The sequence below is a fragment of the Rhinopithecus roxellana genome, chromosome 18 (assembly GCF_007565055.1).
Source record: "Rhinopithecus roxellana isolate Shanxi Qingling chromosome 18, ASM756505v1, whole genome shotgun sequence".
NCBI lineage: Eukaryota > Metazoa > Chordata > Mammalia > Primates > Cercopithecidae > Rhinopithecus > Rhinopithecus roxellana.
In genome coordinates, this window is record NC_044566.1 from 75,696,432 (window position 1) to 75,719,417 (window position 22,986).

Below are 22,986 nucleotides of genomic sequence, written 5' to 3' on the forward strand. Positions count from 1 at the left end.
ATTTTTTTATCTAAGTTTGTCTAGTTTCTTATTTTGTGCTCTTTAGATGTGGGTGTCTATTTTTCTTTCTGTTTTTATTTTCTAATAGTTTTAACCTAGGATTTAATGCTTCTCATAGAAGATATAAATAATTCTTGCCAGAATTCCATCTTCTCTTTCTTACTCCCAAAATAAAACTTGCCAAAGAATTGAATATAAATATGACTCAATTAGCAATAGCCAACACATTTTGAAATTTTCTCCATAAAATTGGTGACTTTATAAATGCACATGCCATCTATTCTTTGAAAAAAGCTAAGTCAATTATTTTATAATACAGTAGCATATAGTCCCATTTTCTAGCTAAAACTTAGCAGGGTGGTTTGTTATATCCTTATAAATGTCTGCCCTTTTAACATGCTGTAAATGCATTCTAAAATGTGTGCTAGGTTCTAGTTGTTATGGGGAAGAATTAATGCATTCTATTAAATTTAACTTTTGCTGAAACACTCTTACCTCAGCTAAAGCTCAGAGCTGTAACTGGAGACTAGCTTCTAAGCAATTAACGAATAAAATACCTGGCTTTTATAATCTATCTTTTGTTCTGGGAAATGCCTATACTTAAATCAGTATGGCGTTAGACAGGGACTTGTGACCGCTAAATATTTAATTTCATCAAAGTCCATCCGTATTCTATGCTTTGACAACCCCATTACTATGTAAGTATTATTTAAACAAGCAGAAACATTTCAATTAAGTATATAAACTGGTCCAGTGATTATGCCCTATCTCTGGACTCAAAAACTTACTATACTTCCCCACAACATATAGAATAAAATACAAATACCTTAGCCTAATATGTTGGTCCATTACACACACACCCCAAAATCCACACTCTTCATTTAGCAATCTTAGTCTTCAGATCTTTCCTACAGTCCCTCTTCCAAGTTAGCCTGCTACTGGTGCAATTTATGCAAGTACTTACTTCTTAACTCACATCATCCCTAAGATGTTAAAAAAAAAAAAAAATCTGTCCAATATGGGTATAATTTGGATTATATTCTTATGTTTTCTCTACAGCTTAGTGCCTTGGACCTAGCAGATGCCCAATAAATATTTACAGATTTAAAATAGACAATAGGCAGTACCTCCATAGACCAGCTACCCTGGACCTCAAGCTGTATGTGGTCCCGCATATCATAAAAACACATGATAAATTAAATGTGTTTTTAAAATACATAGGTACCTCCATCATTATAGGCTAATTGACTCAGCACAACTCCATCTTATTTAATATGGCTGGGCCCCCAGAGAAATGCTTCTTTGTGTTGCTTTGCTCAGTGTCTTCAAAGCAAAAGACAATTGTGTTATAATGCCCTCCCTCAGTGTTTGTAGGTTGTGCCTTAACCTGCAGAAGAAGCCCTTAGATTCCTGAGATTTATACTAATTTGAATTCTTCCTCAGACAATAAAGATACAACCAACACTCGCATTGTAAACATTATTTCCTAGTAGTGCCCATCAGCCATTTTCTAGTTTCTTTTTGTATTAATGAATTTCCTGAATTAGCACAGTATTTGCAATAGTTGCACATAGCAGCTGAAAAATATTTTACCATATTAAGAAATTCATATAGCCTTTAATTTTATATACATGTAGGTCTAGATGAAACTCACATAAAACATATACATTACCTGTTCAATGGTCATTGAACACTAGAATCACTTTATTTGCACAAAAACATTTAAATTAATTTTTCAAAATAATAAATTGAACATTTTCAGCTGTGTTAAAAAAACTTTGGACTTACTGATATCCCTTAATAATTTGTAGACTTATTTTTAATGTAATCAATAATTTTTAATAGTTATAATAAAAGAAATTCTTAAAAATACATAAAATATGTTTAATTTTGAAATTTTGACTTTTACTTATATCTCTATGAAAATATATTCAAATTTTATACAATTTAGTGGTGGTTGCAACAGAAAAATCCAAAAGGTTTTCTTTCTGTGAGTTAATGTATATAGAAAAACACACATGTATAAAAATTAGCCATAACTCAGTCGTTTACATTTAAAATTTAAATGAAAACTGGTTGGTGTCTACTACTATGAAGATTTTAGTGTATATCCTTCCAATTTTCCCAATATATTTTGTGCTTATATAGACATATATGTGTATAGTACGTATACATTTTTGAAGCAAAATTTGAATCATGAAATATACATTCATGTGCAACATATGATATCCAAGCTTCCAAAAGTAAAATTTAAAGGGAGATCTTAAACATCTCTCTTTAATCAGTTTCTTCTCATTGCTATTGCCTTCTGCAACTACATCAGAATATAGTGCTTTGATGCTGAATTGTATTCGTTTCCTTTTCTTTCTACTATTTACTATAGTCTAGACTCCTTTCTGGAATTGGATTCAATTGTTCATATATTTGCAAACCAGTACTTCCCCTGATCACTCAAGTTGTTTATTGGAAAGAAACTGACATTAAAAACTGACCTACTTCTGGACGACAATAAATAGAAGCCCTCATATAATCTAAGAAATAAGAGAATAATTCCTCAGTGGTCACTGACATAGACAAGCAAATTTTCAGTTTTGAATGAAAAGGAATGGGCATGTTCTAGTCTCAAACTCTGTCTTAAGTTCAGCCAATGGCTAAACATAGCCACCACACAGAACAGAGGAGGGAAAAATGTCCAAAAAAGCAAATGTCTAAAGTTGCCCCGCTGTCCCATCTTATTTACACCATCAGAAGAGAGAATGGGAAGGGTCTGTGGACCAGTATTTCCAAAAGGAGGATTTCGCCCTCAATTCCCTCCTGGATTTCATCAACTGCATATGTTGTTTATTGCTGCAGCCCCACGAACATTACCACTTAATAAAATTGTTTCACTCTTTGGTTGTCATAAATGCCACATCTATTTAAAGCGGTGTTTTATTTAGTTAAAGTTTGCTTTGTCATCCACAGAAAGGATTATTAAATTGAACAGGTGACTATTTTAGCTAAAGTTAAAATCAATACAATTTAGCTGGGCCTTAGGTGCTAAATTCTAAAACTCCATGTTTTTCACTTTGCCGCAGCTCTATATCTAAGCATCGCTGACGGTTCTTGCTCTGTGTTCACCTATGATTTATGGCTGTTCTAGCAGGTGGGACGAAAGCTTCAAGGCCTCTTGCAGTGTTTAAGCTTCTAATAATCAGAGGAGTTTTCTTTTCTTACTCTTTGAACTGAGACTGCCATTCTCAGTTTTAGAAACTCATTTAAAAAATGGAATTTTAAAAAGTTCAGGGCTTAATCTGTTTTCTAAAATAGTTAGTATCTGACTTTTAGAAAGAATGTAATTCTATAAAACATGCCCTCAAATTTCATCTAAAACAAAATCAATTTAAGTCCTTGGATAAGGATTTTTAGCTCTTCCTTATTTCTTCATTACTCTAAGATAATGTGATGAGAAATGAAGTCTTTGAATGCCCTAGAGTGGTTCCAAACAGTAAAATTTTTCTAACAGCAAACTTCTTGTTCATGGAACTATAACTCACTCTTGAAAGCATGGTGTTTCTATTTTCCTATTTAATTTACATAATGTAAATGGTTATAAATAACATTATCAGAATGTTTCATATCAAAGCATGAATGATTATTAATTGCCTAAACACAAAGAAAGCTTGTCATTCAATCACTATAAAAATTATTTTTCATTAGGTTGGCATGTTAGAAACTAATTATTTTAATAGGCATGGTTAAAAATTCACTAAAAGACACCCCCCAAAATGAAATATATGTTTTTTATTCTAATTTTTGTGGGTGCATAACTGTACATAGGGTACATGAGATACAGACATGTAATGCATAACAATCACATCATGTAAAATGGGATATCCATCCCCTCGAGCATTTATCCTTTGTGTTAAACCTATCTTTAAAAAAAAAACTGTGAAACCTAAATTACTGCTAGCTTAGCAACAACAACAAAAATCACTCAATGGCTAATTTGATTTACTAAAGTATGTATACTGCCAGAAGTCTTCCTTAGGAATTAAGGCACAAAAATTCAGTTTTTATAGCTGTATTAGAGTGTAATTATTTATTTTGTTGTCTAATATTGGTATACATCAATAAAAAATAAAATAGATTTCACTTCAATCATATTAGGACATGTTTAATAAAAACACTGATATAAAACAAATTTGAAAAATCCTTAAGGTGATTCCTCTTTAGTGCTTTCTGTTTTCAAATTATTCGATCCATTCAATGTGAAAAGAAATGAATGAAGCCACTACAAACACAATACATTAGAACTGAGAAAAATTATACTATGAAATGTATATTTTAAACATATACTTTTGGATCTATTTTAAAATTTAAAAATAGAAACAAAGCACTTACTGTTGTTAAGAAGATTATACCTCTATATAATTATATTTATTTACCCTAAATCTTCTATGCTTTTAATCAATTGACTTGGCATTCAGAATAGAAACTTACCTAATTATTTGTATTTATCTACATGGTAACTGACTATGTAAGCTATGTAGACAACTCCTAAAAATAATTTCGACAGACAGTTTAACTTCCCATAAAATTAAAGGTTAGTGTAAAAAATTTTGAGGCAATATACGAGAATTTGGTCTCCCTTCAACACACACTAACAGAAGAACAGAGTGATTCCCTGAAATACTGAATCCAATACTGAATGAATAGGCAACACCATTTTAATTGTCATTAGTAAGGATTTACATCTGAAATATCAGAAACACTTTAAGACTATTGACTTATACCAAGGGATGTTCAAAAGCCTCCCTTTATTTTCAAACTTCTATTTGTAGGGAAAGGAAATAACCTTTACTGTATAGTAAGTATAAAAGAAACCAGATGATTCATCTCTGTGAATCTGCTTGTTGAATTTGATGGATCATTCTTAAAAGCGACGTTGCTAATCTTCAGGTTTTCTTTTTTAGGTTATTCACAGATCAGTGGGTTTTCCAGCTAATACAGGTCTGATGCTCTTCTGTCTTCACACATGGTATTCATCATATCTTGACAAGAAAAGACCTTCAGTCTACAAATAACCTTCACTGAAGTAAGACATGTAAGTGGGTTTCTTTATGAAAGATAGATTTTATGGCTGAATAAAAAACAACTGTAGTTAAAAAGTGTCATTGCATGGCCTTATTTGAAGATTTTTCCTTAAAGGAACTTTAATGTTTGTTGTTGAAACTGCTAATAGACCAAAAAAGAGAAAAGTATTAAATTACTTTATCATTAACCACAAACGCAACAGGAAGGGTTGATCAGCTCCGTATTTTATCATTCAGAAGCGTTCAGCCTTTAAAATATTTAAGCATCCACATTAGTTCTTGTCAAACTAGCACAAAGCAGTGCATAATATGACCTGTGTGTAAGAGCAGAACAAGATAAGAGGGTACAGTCAGGGTGAAATTTCCACAATGGGATTGCCCTGTACTATAGATAATAGTTTGGCTTCCTGTTTCCAGACAATTACAAAATGATGTTGAATGTTTTCTTTATATTTTTACTTGGTCATGCTAAGTCTAGTTGGTATGGAACTACCAAGGAAGTAACAATAAATTTGAGGCATCCTACATGCCCTGTATTATTTCATATGGCCAATTATAAAAAATAAAAATCAAATTTTATGGTGTCAGACAGCATGATAATTTGGGTTCTCATGTATAAATAACTTTAAAGAAAATATTAAGAACTTTCAAGTAGGGCAAGAATCAAAATAATTTCTCAGCGTAACTAAACATCTGAGAGTCTCTTTGCATAGTGCCTACTGTGTAGTGAATAAAGGAATGGCTGGGAGACAATTTCTTAAACACCCCTTAAAATCTTCCATTGGCCTTATATAAACCAAAGCATATAGAAATACGATTATCAGTGAAATTAATATTGAGTATCTAAAAGCACAAATTTTAACCCTACTGTGTGGGATGAGGAAATACAGGAAAAATGTGATTTCCAGGAGGGGATTAGAGAGTACTAATGAAAATAAAATCCTTGTAAATCCTAAACCCCTAATTTCAAAAGACATTGATTACAAAGCTTTCTGTCCTTCTCTAGTTTTCAATCCAAAAAATGATCCTGGAGAAAAATAAAGTTACTATTAAGTGAGATATCAGGAAATTTCACAACAGTAGGTATATATTTATATAATAAAAAAGTTGGAGCATATATTTTTATGTATATATCTACTCCAACTTTTAATTTGGCTATTCATTCATTCATCCATTCATCCATTCAATAAACATTGAATTCCTGATATGTACAAGCTGCTGGAGAAACAGTGGTCAGCAAGATAGATAAGGGCCCTACCTTCAAGTAGCTTACGTTATGATGGGAGAGAATAACAATGAACAAAAAAAAGATAAAATAATTACAGACTGGAATAAGCAACGAATAAAATAAACCAGGTGTTACAATGAAACATACTGGTTAGGACAGGTGTTTCTGAGAAGATATTCAAGCTAAGATGCAGGAGAAGAGGCTAGCTGTTTATCTGAAAACCAGGAGCAAGCTGTTTCATGCTGAGGAAACAGCAAATGCTTGGAAGGTTCTAGAAGTTTAGAAGCCAGTGTAACTGACGTTTTGATGACCAAGACATAGTCCACAAAATGAAATGGGAGAATCAGCCAGAATAGATCAAGCATTATAGGCCTGGAAAGAGTCTGGATTTTGTCCTATAGTCATTAAGAATTTTAAGCAGTCTTTGATAAGATGTGGAAAGATTAAATCCAATCCCAAAGCAAAGCACTAAAACAATAGAGTAGGAGGAAAAAGATTCAAAGGTGAAAAAGGATTTTAAATATACATAAACATTGAATGGCCTAAGCAAAGTTAAAAACAGACCCATATCTTGGAAGCTTTATAAACTATCCTTGTGGCAAATATTGTTGAATTATGGAAAATGAAACAAAACAAAACCTAATGGGCATAGAATGCTAATATATAAAAATGCAGCTTTCAATCATATTTATATATACTATAAAATAAAAATGCATAGACCTAAGCATTTTGAGAAGTTTTGTTAAGTTTTATTAAGATCGCAGCAATAATAAAACTATTAAAATTTCACCTTCAAGAGGAGAAAAGTGGATGCTAACACAATATATTGTGTATAGTCTCTTTAATCTGTTTTAAAGTATTAATTTTTAAAATCATTGCAAATGACCTAGAGTTTTTGTCAGAAATAAGAATATCGAAGCATTCTAAATATCACTGTAGTCACACTTTGTGTTTGGAGTTTTCTTTTTTCTTATTATAACCATTCTTTAAAGATGGTAGTATGTACCACCTCTCTAGCTACCTCATAGTTCTCAGGCCTGGTTCAAAGTCTTTCTTAGGACTGTACACTTATCTGACAAGCAAATTAGTGGTTATGAAGGAATCAGAATGATAGGGCAGCCCAAGAAACTGCCCAAATGCTGGAACTAAATGTATAGTAATCACTTGGGAAAATGTGGTAAATTCAGAAGAAAATACAAGATTCTTAAAAAGAAAAATGTGCATTCAGGCGCACCGAGTTTCAAAATAAAACAAATAACTGAGGAGAAACCATAAAAATCAAGTCTTGCGTGTAAAATAATCTCTCTTGTCTATTAAGCAGCACTCCACTTTTTGATTTTTTTAATGACATTTGTCCATTACAGTCAAATCAAAAAGAAAAAGTATGACAGTGCTTCAATATTATTAAAGAAAGCAGAAATCTTCTAATAATCTGTTGACTTGAAATACTCCAAAAGAAAGTGGATTAGTTCCACAAAACAAAGTGCTTTCCTCAATACGTGTTTATTGTAATGGAGTCCAGGACCACCACATGTGATTATAGTAAAAGCTCTGCAGTATTTCCATCTGGCAATGAGAACACAAGATGTTGTGTAAACTACCAGAAGGACTCTATTTCATTGTAATTAAAATTTAGTGTTACACTTAAGCAATAAGGCAACTCCAGGAGATGTGATTATCATGAGATAATGACCTTGGGGTGTTACAAGGCATACAAGGAACCAAATGCCTCCAATCCTCTAGGGTGCAAGATTATTTCTACATAACAATCTCGATCTCCTCTTGCTTACCCACCCCTGCCCCTGAAGCTTTATGATCAGTGAAAGCGGAAAGCTTGGGATTAAGAGCACTAATATGATTTCTGCAAAAAGAGGACATCGGGGGACTGGTATATGACAAAGATGGCATCGTGGAATGCTGAAGCAGCAGTTTCAAATGAGTTGTGCTGTTTGTGCAATAATTATGCAATGGCTTTAGAATTCTCTGGACACACATAGAACTGTCAGTGATGTCATAGTCATGTAAGTAATCCTCAGCAAGGGCACAGATTTAACCTTTTCCCCCTGTTTTGGTTTCGTGATTTCCATTCCATAATGGCAATAAGATATGACAGGTGGTACTTTTCTTGAGGGTTTATTATTCTTCTTGGGTGGTTGAAGCCATTCAGCCTTTGGCCCGAACCTCTCAAGACATCTGAGATGTATAATAATTTCCCCAAAATGCAATGCCTGTCATGTCTTATTGCTTAATTACTTTGTACTTACCAAGTAATTCTTCTTAAAGTGAATGCAGATAACAGTGCTTACATTACAGTTTATACTACTAGAAACTACTTCTAAATGGAAAAACACAAAACAATTTCTACAGTTATGAATGAGGGAACATTCCATTATATTACTGTTACAAACTAAACTGGAGGGTCACTTAAAATTATGTAAAATATTTATATGTTTTAATAATTTGTTGGGGGGGAAGTGAAAAACTAAAATTAGAGTTAATATAAAATTAGAGTTAATATAAAACTAGCACATCCTCAATGACAGCTCATGTTGAGGAGATGGGTACGCTAATTATTCAAAGATATCTCAACTCTCGTATATCAAAGAGTTGAAAGGGAGAGCTTAGCTTGTATAATATTTTTAATTTAAAAAGAAACAAATATTATTAAAGGGAAGCACTGGAACATGGGAAAAATCATAAAATAGTAATATGGAAAGGATTGCATATGTAAATATATATCTGTGTATATCAAATATGCAAAACATGGACACACTGAAAGGGTAAAAGAGTAAATATTCAAGGTATTAGGGGTTTTTAAAATTTTTTTTTTAGGGTAAGGAAGAACCTTCTAAATACAAATGAGCCTTATTAGCCATCTACCCGGTTGAAGTTTAGAGTTTCATTGCCCCCTGTTTCATTTTACTAGTGAAATTTTCATTTACTCATGTCCCAGTAAACACCTTCAACTCTCCACTTGAGAGTATAATCTTCACTTCTGTTGAGGCTGGATCTAAGATCTGGTTAGCTTATGAATCTAGAATACCTTGAGGTGAGTCTACATATTCCTGAAACTCAAGAATATCTATACAAAGATTAATTTACAGGGCCAAAAAAAAAGTATATAAACGTGATACATTTATACAAATCAATGAATACAAATTGTACATTAGAACACTCTCTAAATTAATCTCTGTAACTAATCTGCATAATTCAGGTACACAACACAATAACATATTTCTTGACGAGGTCTCCATCATGGTGAATACTCTCAATGACATGTCCTGAGTCACCAGGAACTAAGCAGTCATATTATTCAAGGATTCTAGAACATGAGGCAGCGGAAAGCTGAGAGTTCACTCCAGGTACAGCCCACTCCAAGACCATGCCTCTGATCCCCTTCTTCATCAGAGAATCAACCAGGAACTTCAGCTCCCACTTTCTAATTGATCAGTCTTACGACCTTAGCTAAAGTCAATTGACCTTTTTGCTCAATCTAAATTCTCTATTTGGAGAAAAAAAAGGTACTAATACCAGCTCTAATAACTTCACAGAGTTTTGTGAAGACGTGAAATACTATAAGGGGAAATGTTTTATAATTCAAGTGCTAGTCACATCCATGTCTGATGTTGCTGTTGTTGCTACTATTGCACTCAACTGAACATTGAAAATGGATGGTGAACACAACTTAGGCACAACTTTGGGACAAACATTAAACTAAAGGGATATGGTTGGGGTTGGACAGAGGCCACATTCTTATTTTCTAAAAGTATCAGGTGACAGAATGAAAATATCAATTTTTAAATCATTATAATGAGTCATAAATCTCCATATCAAACAGACAAACACAAGAAAAATTCTGTTGCAAAATCTCTCTTATGTTGGAAAGCATTCATCACTTCTTGATAGAAGATGTTGCTGATTTTGGCCTCCTCCGTGAAAGCCTTCCTTCATTGAAAATGAGATAAATAATACTTTACATTAGTACCCTGTATCAACAGGAAATCTTTCCGTCAGAATCCTGCTGTTTCTCACCTCAAACATTGTTTTACTATTTCCATTATTGTATCACCAAACTTGTAGTTTCTGTGGTGAGAATGTTTACATCAATTCTGTCTTGGATTTTAAACTACACAGCAAGAGAGACTGGCAAAGATAATTTTACTATAAAGTGTTAATGAGTGTTTTCATTGGTAAGAAGGAAATATTTTTTATTTAAAAATGTGCCTGTAAATATCATTGTTTAGGAAGCCTGCATATACTTCACCATGACGTTAAACATGTTTATCCTTCCATATATGCAAGAAAGTCTTTGATTTACATCACACTTTTATTGTTATAGTACATATAGATAACTTTGCTTCTCTTTCTAATGTATATATTTTTTTGCCTAGAACTTTTAGGAGAAACTTAAATTATAAGTTGTGTTTTTACTTCAAATGTGTTTTTACCTCAACTATTATTTAAAATGCATTCTGACCATGACATACAAGAACATACAGGAAGTCTCTCACAGAGGAACTTCTCTACTTCTCCAACAATGTGTCTGCTCATATTTTTAAAGGTAAATTAGCTAGGCACGATTTGATAATACATTTTGGTAAAGATGAAGTCTTTTTTCCATTTCTCTCTCCATCTCTCTGTATCTATACATATATTTTTTCATTATCAATAAAAAGTTTAACTCTCATGAGATATCTTAAAATTGTTTACTTCTTTTCTTTTCTAAGGAAACTGGATTCTTAAATCAGGCCTTCCAAAAGAATATAAAATTAGAATTGCCTGCTGAATGAAGATAATTCAGAAAGCAAGTCAGTATAATCCCAAAATTCCCAAATGTTCTTTTCTCAATGATACTTCTATCTATGGAGGTAAGAGTGAAAAATATGGAGTTTTTTTCTAAATCAAGTACCCACTTGACAGGAACTATTTATTCACCTCTAAGAACTACTTAAACAGTCTTTTTTGATACCAAGCCAAGGAAAAAAGCTCAACCACTGTCCTACATATCAAGTTTTTATTGCACAGAGGCCAGGTGGTAAATCTGACCTAGAAAAATTAGTGGCCAACACATGCCTGCTGCCTGCTCTATCTCTCTCTCTCTCTCTCTCTCTCTCTCTCTCTCTCTATCCATCTGTCTTTCTATGTATCTACTTCTTTATTTTTTAATGCCACCTGTGTAAGCAAAATACTTCTTAGAATGGGACAATTCATTCAGGCAGGGGAGCCACAGTCCCATGCTCCTTCCACCTTAATCAAGAGTGCTCTATCAACAATCTAACACGCAGGTTCAACACCTGATCTTGTCCCTGGGGTGACTATGATCTTCCTTGGTGGTGATGGTGGTGGTGGTGATGTTGCTGTGCAGTTGCATTATTGATCCAGCTGCTTTATTGCTAACCATGACTTTCTAGTTTCTGAAATGACTGTTCTTTCCAAGGTGATAAGTTCTTTCATACGATTTCCAAACAGCTTCATACACGTATTCTGGCCCTTTCCTTTCATACTTCTGGCTCCCATTTGCTATCCCACATCTAAAATGGTGACAGATAGTGATTACACATTTGTCATGAGATCAGAAATTCTTTAAAGATTTCCCAAGAATCCTCATGATAGCTGCTCAAAACTGTATTATGTTCCCTGGCACCAGATGGAGTTATTATGAGGATTCTTTTCTTAAAGATTCCATCTGCACAATGACTCTTTATGGATCAAAGATTGTTCAAATATGCTTTGATTTCCTTGATTAAAATTATAAAATGTGGGTGCTTAAACTTGAGAAATATTTTTATATTATCTGGTCTTGTCATTGTCATGCATTCTGCTTAGTGCTAAACCTTTGATGGCCAAGATCAAATCTCAAAATGTAAAACTTTTAGGCAGGGGCATTTAGGATACTTAGAAAATCTTTATAGGATTCCTTATGTGAGGTACAAGCACATTCCAATGTTCCTTTACATTGAAATAGCATCTGACATTTTAAAAATCTAAGTGTTAGTGACCATATTCACTATTTATGAAGAAAACAGTGGAAGATTTAAGCCTAATTTCCCCTGGGTGACTGTAGTCTTGCCTTTGTCATCCAGAATTAGATATAAATCTTTTTTTGGCTCTGAGTATGAGAAGTGCTCCAGATGAAAAGATAGCACTGTTCCATAGGACCAAAGTTTCCTCTTCCACATTAAAGATGTTTTCTATGTGAAATAATAGAGCAAGTCAATCGTGAGAAAACTCAAGACTACCCTAGGGATGTGTAATTTTCATGGCCTATGGGTGGCCCTTGATTTATATTTGTATTCATAAACAAGTATGAACTAAGAACTTACAAGTGCTTTAGGGATATCAGAGGTAGAAGATTAAATCCTAGCTCTGTAGACATATATTTTCTTCTTGCATGTTTTTTTTTTTTTCTTTCACGAAATGGTTGACTTAAATCTTAATAGATGGCCTCATTATGAAAACTACAAGATAAATAACAAGAGCCTAAAAAAAGTGCGGTTAAAAAACAGAAATTCTTGGAAAAAAATACATGCCAGCAAGCAAAAATGGCTCAGATTACAAAACACTTCAAGAGAATTAAAGTGACAGAGTTCCACAAACAAAACATATTATCTGTTATTCAAGGTATTGGTAGAGCAGGGATTGCAAAAATCAATGCACCTCTAAACCCAAGACATTGTCAAACAACTATTTAATACTCAAGTCCCACTAAGTCACAAATCCAGGTTGGTAATAAATAGAAAATTGGCAGGCTAGGGCCTCATTTCCTTTCACTTCTCTTCAACCTCACAAACTGTGAAAATGTAAAACAGGTAAGCAGTCAGTGAGTGAAACAATTAATATCCCACCACATCCTTACATGATTAGCCTCTTTAAAAAATCTGAAGCAGACTTAAAGGTGATGCAACATCAGAGTATAATTTTAACAAGAATAACTTCAGCTCCTTCTATGTGCCAGTCACTTTTTCACTCGTGTCTGCTTCAGCTTGTGGAATTCAGTGGGAAATGCATCTTTCAAGTCCTCAGCCTCCATCTCAGAAAACTGAGTCAGTCTAAAACGAATCTCTGCTTACATAAATGACTTCCTCTTTTGTCTTGCTGAAGGGAATTTAGCTTATCTGAATCAGCCTAGTGACAAATCCAAAAGTTTCTTGATGAGATCAGATCATATAGCTCCAGTAAATTAGCACATACCAAATACAGTATCTGCTGAATCTTCAGTATTCCAACAGACTCCTATCTATTGTCAGCAATAGAAAATGACCTTCAAGAAGACTGCTTCAACTAAGGCTCCTGGAGTTTAATTGAGGCTATGACTAGACCCAAAAGTATTCAATCTTTGCCCAACTACTTTACATGGAGACTCTGTGTCCTCTCTGACTTCATGAATTTATTTATTAACTCTGGAGAAGTTTTAATATACCAAAAGAAAAGTCTAAAAAGACTTCTTTGTGCCAGCATTCTAATGTTCTTCGTGTTACCTTTGCTGCAGCCTATAATTTAGAACCTTGGGTTGGCAGAGGCTGAATCATAAGACTGCCCTGTGGCTTCTCCTTAGAGCCTGAGCTCTGGATTCCCATCAACATTATAAAGTTGCTTTCCTGATTCACAGAATTTCATGAAAGTAGACGCAGAGTACTGAAAACCATATATAAAACATAGTTTAATAAATGTTAATTCATTCAGAGATCATGAAGTGCCTCTGATTTTTGCCTTACATAGTTCTAGCTTATTTCATCTGACCTCACCATCCTGCATATTTACATATATATGCACACATGCATATACATACACACACATACACATATGTGTATATATAAATATATAAACAATTGGTAAATCTGAGTAAAGGATATAGAAGTCCTTCATATTTTTGTGTTTTTCTAGAAGTTGCAAATTACATCAAAATTACAAGTTACCCCCCCCCAATTAAAAAGTTACTCCCCCTAATTAAAATAAACTTGCCAGAAAAAGAGAGAGGAAGAACAGAGAGAGATGAAAACTAAATGCAATGCATAACCTTGAATTGAATACTAGAGCATAGGAAAAACATACCCTGAAGAATGGCAATTGGTGAAAATTGAATAAAGTAGGTATATTTGAAAACAGTATTATAATCAGTGTTAATTTTCTGATCTTAATAACAGTGCTATGGCTATATAAGTGAATGTCCTTGTTCTTACTCTTAGGAAATAATTAGGGGGAAGCTAGTATGATGTCTCTAAGTTATTTTCAAGTAGTTGAGAAACACACATGCACACACACACACATTCCAACCACCCCACATACATATATACATACATATGCATATACATATTCATGTACACGTACATATGTGAGTACATATATACATGTATGTGTATGTGGGGTGTGTATTTCTAAACTATATACATATATTTTATATATACACACACACACACACACACACACACAATAAAACAAATGTGGCAACATGTTTTAAAATGGTGAACTTGGATATAGGGTATACAGGAGAGGTTTTGGTGGTGTTTTTTGTTTGTAATTCTTGCAACTTTTCTGTTGACAGTACACCTCCTGCATTGGACCCTTGATCCATGATCCCTTCTTCCTGATACCTGACCCACTTGAGATCTTGTGGCTGACATTTTTTTTTCATTGAATTTCTGCATGAATTGCTGGTTTATAACTGCCTTCCTACTGACACCGACATCTTATACGTAGGTCTCTGGCTCTAGTTCCTACATCCCCATCTGGGCCATAATCCTGATTCAATATGCTGTTGGTTCTCAGTCTGAATTCTTTAGACCATTTGATTCAAAATTGCACACTTTTTTTCTCAGAGTGAATCTTTGTTTGGAACCCCTGCTACTTCAAGTGGAATACCTATGTACATAATTTTTACATATGTATGGTTCATTTAAGAATATATATATATGCTTCATTTATACTATCCACCTGTTGGAAAACTATACAACACTAATTGTTTTTGGATTTTCTGTTAGGCTTTATAATTTATAAATTCCCATGTTTCTTTTTTCAGATAAAACTTATTTCAATTTTATTACATTACTGAAACTCCCGCAGGGTAATGCAATCATATGTATTGACTAACTTTCATAGTTGTTTAAAATAAAGCAGAGTTGAGTTGAATTAAAGCCTAATACAGTCACATAAAAATTACACTGCTTTTTTTTAAATTTCATTTTAAACAGGGAGTCAAGATATCCAAGGCCAGTTATACAAACAAAAATTTCACTAAGAAAAAAAAAGCAAAAAAGGTACTTCTATCTATAGAAGTTAATAGGATAAGTTTCTAAAATCCAGATTCAAATACTGAAGCCTTGCAGAGCAGTTCTTCTCTTAACAGTATAGATAGGAACAAATTGGCCCACATGAAAAATCTCACTGTGCCTGATAATCTTGGAACATGACTGAAATTAATGTGACAAGTATTCTTTTTTCTAATATGAAATAATTCTTCAGAAAAAAGTACAAGATAGCCATACTTATATCTCATATCAATTTCATGTTATACCAATTTACTTGGACAAAAGATTTTTTAAAAATCCTCCTTCCTAGTTCTCAGTATGGATAGGTTTACCGCTTCTCTCTACTGTGTGTCATGGAGTGTTAATGTTTCTACAAAAGGTGAAAATATTAAAATTTCATAGTTGATAAATGGATTTCCAAACTATATAACTTGTATTGTTAGCCTACATCTTTTTTTTTTTTTTTTTTTTGAGATGGAATCTTGCTCTGTCGCCAGGATGGAGTGCAGCGGCACGATCTTGGTTCATTGCAACCTCCACCTCCTGGGTTCCAGCGATTCTCCTGCCTCAGCCTCCTGAGTAGCTGGGACAACAGGTGTGTGCCACCATGTCCAGCTAATTTTTGTATTTTTAGTAGAGACTGGGTTTCACCATGTTGGCCAGGATGGTCTCGATCTCAACCTCGTGATCTGCCCACCTCAGCCTCCCAAAGGGCTGGGATTACATGCGTGAACCACCACATCTGGCTACCCCACATCTTTAAAAAGCATTTTGAGATTGACCCCATCAAAATAGTAAGCTTCCTTTAGCATTTCTCTTCTGGTGAAACAAAAAGAAAAAAATAACAATACCGCATAACTGTTTTGTAAGAGTCTGTTTTATTTCCCAATGTATTCCTCGGGAAATTTCCCTGGATTTAAAAAAATTATCATAATGTTCAAGTATCTCAGTTGTAATCTGGATCGTTTTTCAATGAAATATGATTTGAACTGTGGAAGTACAAGAACAAAACAATAGACACCTTTAAAGAAAATGAGACCTAAATCTCACGGCAATATGCTAATCAGTGTTTTGTACAGAGAGGTTCCATTGGTTTAATTTTTGTTTTCTTCTCACTTTACTCTGATCCTACAAGGATGCAAATGGAGGAAAAGTGGAATCAGCAGGATAATTTTCCCCAATGAAGACAAATAAATCAGTACAAGAGGAAATAACATGCATGTCAACAGTCAAGACTGTATATGACTCCAGTACCAAGAGCAGTAAGCACTTCACTCTAGTCTCCACTCTGAAACTTGGGGGCATACGATCAAAAGCTGATGTCAGTGAGTTTACTTTTGGGGATTCAAATGCTGATATTCTTTGACATGTTCTACTCACAAGCAAGAATAAAGATTCAGAGTAACAGCCAACTTTGTCCCTGAAGATCTGTGAAGCGCAAAGAGAGCTGTAAGAAACTCCCTCACTGAGTCTCAATCTTAAAACCACTGAAAAGTCCTGCCCTACAGGCCAAAAGTCTTGTGTGTTTGCATGTGGAAAAAGATGAGTTTGGTGAATTACCACCAATAATGATAGTTAAGCTTGGTACAACAGGGCCTTGATTCATTTCTTCTTAAAAGAAACTATATAGTAAGTTGCAGCAAAGGAAAGAAAAGGAAGTATGAGATGTTCTACAGAGTTCCTCTGTCTTGTTTTCTGTCTGGATATATGACAACAATATTTCTATTGAATACTCAGGACACCGTCTTTTAATTGTAACTGGATGTCATGGTTGTCTTCCATGCAAGCCGCAGATGACTGCCCCTCCACAAACAGTCATCAAGTTATGCCACTTGAATGCCCTAAAACGGAGAGATGGGTGTGGGAAGAGAAAGACACCTCAGCAGCAGAGAGCTGAGAAAACAGTGTGAGTTTTATTTAATTCCTACTTAACATTATTTTACCTAGTAAACAAAAGGGATATTTTTGAAAATCCCTTTGGATAATTTCTGCCACCTAAAATTCTGAACATTTTGACTCACTGCCTTATAAAAGAATCAATTAATTGAATAAGAGAAGGGATTCTCCCCTGATCTTTTCAAGAATCCTTAAAAGGCACATTTCTCACTAAGGATCTTGAAAGTGTATTTCTAGTCAATCCCAGGAGTCACTACTTAGAGATTTACATTTCACAAATGTAATCAACAGTCTAAGCAGGATACTGATGTTTGGACTGCAGAGCTCTGCTACCTGCCGCATCACTGCCATCCTGAATACTGCTGTGGAATCTATGCAGAGTTTATATAGAGGGTTCTCATGGTACTTCCCAACAGAAACCAAAGCAGACATGTATCACAGGCCAAGAAGACCCCTTTGGCATTGAGACAGTATTCCCTGCATGACCCATATTAAAAAGTAGTTTCAAATAAAATATATGACCACAGTAAAGATGTTATGTACAGTCTGAGGCAACTTCCATGACCTCCTGAACACAAAACCTCGACCTATTTATTTTTCTTCATAGCACTTACCACTCTCCAGAATTTGTTTCTTTCTCTGTGTATTGCTTTGCTCTTCCACTAGAAGTACACACACCCCATGAAGATGGAGACTTGGACTTGGTCATTATGCAGCCACAGCGTGAGAGCATGCCTGCTCCACAACTGATGCTCAGAAAACATCTCTTGAACAAATTAATGACAGAACACTTTTGCCAATGTGGCCGTTAACACAGAACACTGCTCCAGAAGATGAGTAGGTAGATTCAGACATTCAAACATCTGCCATATGAGTGAACATTATACCTGTGCACCACTTACGGAATTCAGGATTCTGAGCAGAGTCTATGTGAGGAAGCTTCATCTTAAAGGAAATTTCAGGGCCATTATCAGAGCTCACTCTCCCATAATCTTGATTATTTTTTGACAATTCTAGCAGGCCCAGAGAGGAGGCTACACAGCACTGCTGCATTTTCAACAGAGCTCATCTAAATCGTAGGCCTCTGTTGAAGACAGAGGTTACACTGGTCAATAAATTGATGAAGATGTCTTCCAAAATATTGTTTCACTGTGCCCTTTGCTGAAGTGTTGAAATCACTATGAGTTCTTCAAAATTATGGTGTAAATGTCCCTAGAAGTTATGCTGGGAATGTACAATATGGCTTTTCATAGGACAAAAAAAGAAAAAGAAAACCTTTTAAAAGCTTATCCCCTACCAGAAATTAGTGGGAAGAAAGCATCTTGGAAAAGAATATCCCTCAGTCTTTATGTTTCATCGTCATGAAAACACAGTTGTAGACCCATAGACCCTCAGGGAACTTTGTATCTATGAAACAGTGTTTACAAAAAATCCTAAAATGGCCTTCAAACCTGAATAGCATACCTTTATGAAATCACAGAGGGTCTGACACAACCTAGAGAACAACTTGTAGGCAAAGAAATAGGTTTCTGATCCATAGTACATTTTAGATTATTCTGAATAGTAATGTTGCATTCCAAGGGTATGATTTACAGTCCTCCCTAAATCTGGTCTCCAGAGCTGACGTAGGCTAATTTCTAGATCCTACTGCATCTACTTAGATCTTGTTCCCCATATATTTTGAATGCTAAATGCAAAACATGTACACTATTGGTGGCTATATTTTAGGTGAGGAATGCAATTCTTCCCCATAGTGGCAATACAGCATCCTCTCAGTTATAAATATCTTCACTTCAATGAGAAAAGATGATGAAATTCTTTTTGAAGACTCTCAAAGGGCTTGCAGATTTTTAAAAATATTACTGCCACTTTGTTTGGAAGAAATACAGTTTGGTCGTAAAACCATCATTTGTGATTGGATTTATGAACACAACATGCATTTGCATGCTGTGCATGAAAACCGTGCACCAAAGAGTGGTTTCTCTTTCAAGGAAACTGTTGCTAGTTAGAATGATCTCACCTGTATTATCATTAACAAATTTCAAGTTCCCTCAACCTGTTGAAAATAAAGGTAATTCAAATGAATCTTCCTTTGTATGAACAGTCTATCAACTTCAAAATTCCTCATAACTTCATTGGGTTTTTTCCAATTAAAAAGAGAAATTCCTTTATATATATACTCCAAAGTGCTTTTTCTTTTAAAGTCAGATTGGGCAAAAGCGTCTTTCTTTTCGTGTATTCTATTTGTGTCTTGCTAAGCACTTAAGGTCTATCTGTAACTAGCTTAGAACATTTCCTTATCATTGAGCACAGTACTTAAGAGTATGTTTTTTTAAAGAGTTGTCTACTAAATCTAATGTATTTATTCAGCAAGTCTGATTAAGCACCAGAAAGCTATTACTAGATTTTTCAAAAAGTAAACAAGTAACTTACATTAAAGAAGCTTACATTTGAGGAATCACCACACTATCTTCCACAATGATTGAAGTAATATACATTCCTACCAACTGTGTAAAAGTGTTCCTTTTTTCTCCACAGCCTCACCAGCATCTGTTATTTTTTGACATTTTAATAATAGTCATTCTGATTGGTGTGAGATGGTGTCTCACTTTGGTTTTGATTTGCATTTCTCTATCGATCAGTGACATTGAGTTTTTCTTCATATGATTGTTGGCTACATGTAGTCTTTTGAAAAATGTCTGTTTGTGTCCTTCACCCATATTTTAATGGGTTTGTTTTTTTCTTATAAATTTGTTTAAGTTCCTTAGAGATGCTAGATATTAGACCTTTGTCAGATGCACAGTTTGCAAAAGGTTTCTCCCATTCTGTAGGTTGTCTGTTTACTCTCTTGATAGCTTCTTTTGCTATGCAGAAGCTCTTTAATATTTCTATATTACAAAGTAGAAGGAAATAAGGGTTCAGTAAAGGTATATATGAGACCTTATGCTAAAGAAAATGGAAAGGGGTAATTAGTTAGGACCTGGGGGATCTGGTAAAACTTCTTGAGAAGTTGTCATTTGTGTTTGGTTTGAACAATTGGTAGAATTTTTATCATTGTAAAATGAGGGGAGTCTGAGGGAAGAGGAAGTCTCTGATTCAATCAATTTGGAGATTTCTCTCAAATTCAGTGGCAAGTCCAGACCACAATTTTATGAAAGCAAATGCATTTAACTAATATTGGAGATGTACAATGAATCCAAGGTACACTTTCCAATAACAGCAGTAAGGCAACCCTCAAATAATTTGGTGACTCTCTGAATTATTTGAAGTGAAATAGTTTCCACAGATGAGATCTATATTTTAAATATCCAATGTTTCTACACTGGGAAGGTATAAATTAAGATTCTTTATTTTATTCATTTTTACTGTGCTCCTTAAGAGAAACAAGAATTCCTCTATGAAGTAAAATACAAAGTAGAATACATTTGGAAGAATCATCCCAAGCACATGTAAAACATCATCACACCAGCTGCTGATTTCATCCCAGTGTTTTCTCCTGTCAATAAGAAAATCCTTGATGTGCTATTGAATACACAGTTATCTTGACAGCCATCTTCATGTAATATTCAAGATAGCTTTTACACAATCTCAGTTATAATATTAGCCTGAGATCTAATGCTTGCTCTTTATTTAAGGGATGATGAACTTGATTTGATGGTTTCTCTGCTGTGAGCCAGTTCAGACTCACAATTCTCCTGGGCAGATTTCACTATCTTTAACTGACTGTAAGTTTGAGATGTTCCTAGCCAAAACCCTATTCTTATCAATTACTGTTCTACACCACTAGTTTTACCCAGATTTAACTCAAGAGCTATTTTCATCAGCTTTCCATCATGTACTAGGCCTGACCTTTGAAATATTGTAGCCACTGAATTGCTATCATCCAAGATAAGAAAGATCTGTCTTAAAAGCTCTATCTTGGTTCAAAAGAAAAGAAAAAGTATTCTATGACATTAACTATTTCAAACCTCTTTTACTATTGCCAATCCACACAAGATTATTGGGATGTAGTTTCCCAGATTGAGAAACATGTTTGAGAAGGAAGGAAGGAAGAACAAAAGAAAAGAAGAGAGAAAGGGGAGGAAGGAATAAAGGAGGAAGAAAGGGAGGAAGGGAAAAATTTGGGCAAACACAAGCCCCTGAAATAAGGTCTGATGATTTCCCCCTTCCCTGGTTTTAAAAAGTATACAAGCTCTATATTCAAGAATTAAATAGTACAGTTAACCTATAATTTCAGATGCTGGGTTCTAGATGCAGCACTGTAAATAAGATGACAGGGACTTATATTACTGCTGAGAAAACTGGGTTTGATAAACTAAAGATGCCCATGTATATCAGTCATGCTCCTGGTGAGAACAGGTGGCTCACTGAATAATGAGAGGAATATTCAATAAACTATTTACAAAGCTATGGATGACATGTAGGGAAGCCACAGAGAGAGGGCAGTATCTAGGGCTAGTAAGAGTAGAAGCCCATTAATGTCCCCAGGCCTAAAGGAGGTAGAGCAGTCAAAGGAAACAAGAGACAAGGGAGGCTGCGAGGACAGGGCCACCTGGCAGAGCCATAACTTTAAAGTATGTAGTCACTTCTTGGCAACTTTGCAGACAGGGAGCCAATCTCACTTTTAACCCTCCCTCTGATGCCCAGCTGGTTTAACCCATTGGTGAAAATCAGTGGGTGAGGGAACCAGAGAGCAAGGAAGCTTACTGTTCTATTCCAAACAACTCCTACCAGCTACAGAGAGTAGGGATCAGGAAATAGAATGAAGAATAGGGCTAAAAGGACTCACAGCAGAAATCCAGTACATCATATTAGTGATATGGACTAGGCCCAGTACTGTAAATCAAAAATTTGCGAAGAAAGAAGAATAACAGAAAAAATTCAAACTCCTTATTTCATCTATGAAAACTCTTTGACCCTAGAGTCTTAAAATGTAGATAATTTCAAAGATTTTGAGAACATACTCCTAAAATTATATATGCATAATCATATATAACATACATACTCCAAAATTATATATGCATAAGCAAGCATGTACACACATATACACACAAAAGGAGATACAGCAAAATGATCTAGTTATTACAGACTCAAAAAAACTTGATGAGGAATTAGCAGACCAGTAACCTTGCTGGCTCCATATACAAAATGTGGTATGCATGAGGATACTGTTAGGGGTTAGAAGGAAGTGAGAAGTTTTGGGAATTGAGACATGAGTAGAGGTAAAGTAATAAAGAAATGGCACAATAGCTTTCTTTCAGGCTTCTTGGACTTATTGTGAGCTATCGTGCAGTTACTAATTTAAGCACAATTCACTCAAACATAGAGAAATCAAGCATCTGATATGATTTGGCTGTGTCCCCAGCCAAATCTCTTATAAGTTGTAATCCCCATGTGTCAAGGGAGGAACCTAATGAGAGGCGACTGAACTATGGGGCAGTTTCCCCCATGCTGTTCTCATAACAGTGAGATTTCATGAGATTGGAGAACCCATTGACGGGTTCTTCCCTGTTCACTCTCATTCTCTTTTTCCTGCCACCTT